At 34.7% G+C, this 1,889-nt stretch overlaps 1 protein-coding gene across 2 annotated transcripts in view; it reads right to left on the bottom strand.

Annotated features, from left to right (window-relative positions):
- CALCRL (calcitonin receptor like receptor) overlaps positions 1 to 1,889 on the bottom strand; it is a 70,603-nt gene that overhangs the window by 22,158 nt on the left and 46,556 nt on the right. The window lies entirely within an intron of this gene.

Genomic DNA, 1,889 nt, shown 5'->3' with positions numbered 1-1,889 from the left:
GCTGTGTTTGGGAGCTTTTTTTTTAATGTATTCAAATACTGCAGAATACAACCAGTGAGATCCACACATGCACCTAAGGGGAATTAGCTATTCAAAATAAATTAACTTAAAGTGACTTAGGGGTCTAATACCTCTCTGCCAATCTATCATCTGGTTGTTCATACATGCGTCGAGGCTAGTGTTGCTAACCTCTGTGGGTGCTGACACGTGATTTGACACGATGCTTGATCCCAGCCAACAACTCCTGTATCTCAGGTGTTTGGTTTTTTCTGGGTTTGTTTTTTGGGTGGTTCTCTTTTTTTAAACTTTCAAATTATAGTTGCCCATTCTCTGAATTCATTGTTCAAGTTTTCTCTTGCCTTATTTTTTTCTCCTAGTTCTTTATGCAAACAGTCATAGAGTTATTTTAACAGAAGACTTATACAAAACACATGTACAATTTAGAGTATATAACAGAACCAGAAATGTCAGCCACTACAAGAAGTTACTTTTTTCTGTCATAGATTAATTTTCATAAAGAAAGCCTAGTTCCAAGTTTATAACCCATTTTATGTTTTTAAAACAAAAACTCCAATTCATGTGGAGAACACAAGTCACAAACTGGTCAGGCATTTCCAATGAGACAATCTTCAAAAGAAAAATTAGAATTTCAAGTGAAGAAGAAATTTCACAAAAATGTTTTAATCTCTAAAATTTTTTTTCAGTCAAAACCCAAATCGTTGGCAATGAAGATACTTGGAAAAAAATGTTGTCATTTTTCCCCATGAAGTAAAGTCTCACCTTTCTAATCAAACTAAAAATATTCTGATGGTCAGCAATCCAGCAAATATCATCTGGAAACTATGAATCTACTAACAGAGTACGCTATCTGGAAATATGACAAATTCAAAGGCACCCCCACACAATAACAAAAAAAAAAATCCCACCTGTTAAAGCCATGAATTATTATACAAACTTCACCCAATACATAATACATCATGTTATTAATCTAGATCCTTAAATACCCTTCTGCTGCTAAAAATACTTTAGAGGAACTGTACATCCCAAGAGAACATCTTGTAGAGGACTTTCTTTAGCTTTCTTTAAATTTTGTAATTTCTTTTTATATCCCAACATAACCACAGTCTAGAAATTGTGGTGTGTGGGTCTGGATTCTTTCCATGTGGTTCTCTGAGGATGGAGGATCAGAGGACCAGAGGGGGGGGAAATCCCTGAAGGGTTTGACAAACATAACATAATGGTAGCAAAGCAGACCACCTGCTTTTGCAGTAAGTGCCACAAGCCAAGATGAAATTGGATTGGTTTTCATATAATAATAAAGCAAAATCATGCTTTACTATCTTTGAACTTTAAAATGATATCCAAAATATTTTGCCCTCCTGAAAAGTCTATTTCAAAGCATTTTTCCTATCACATTGGATTTTTAATCTGTTAAGCATTTTGTGAGTTTTAGAGCAATAGTATAGCCCTCTTTATGCAAAATCAAACTTCTTATGAGAACTCAGGGCTCTTTCACATCCTGATTTTGTTCAGCAGTGGGAGGAAAGTGAACTTTAGAAATGGTAAGCATTGTTTTTATAGGTCATATGCATATAAATTAATAAAAAACAATGGAACTTTTGCATTGTCCTCAGGAAAAGAAGTCAGAAAAAGCTAAAAAGTCAGCTTGAATATAGCACATCATAAAGCGAAGCTACAAAATTGTAGTCTCTGTTTTGGGGGGAATTTTTGCAATGTTGGCCCAAAGCTTAGGCAAATGATGTGTATCTAAATTAGGGAAACAATATTCAGCCAGGTGTGACTGAAAAAGGATAATTTTAACAGACATCTACTACCCCTATAGACCTAATCAAAGTCCAGAGCATGAGAAAAGCAAAATCTTACCTAGC

Source organism: Apteryx mantelli, chromosome 6, assembly GCF_036417845.1.
Source record: "Apteryx mantelli isolate bAptMan1 chromosome 6, bAptMan1.hap1, whole genome shotgun sequence".
In the NCBI taxonomy this organism is placed as follows: Eukaryota; Metazoa; Chordata; class Aves; order Apterygiformes; family Apterygidae; genus Apteryx; species Apteryx mantelli.
The sequence above is the reverse complement of the archived record's forward strand: the minus strand, read 5'-3'. Positions and strand labels throughout refer to the sequence as shown.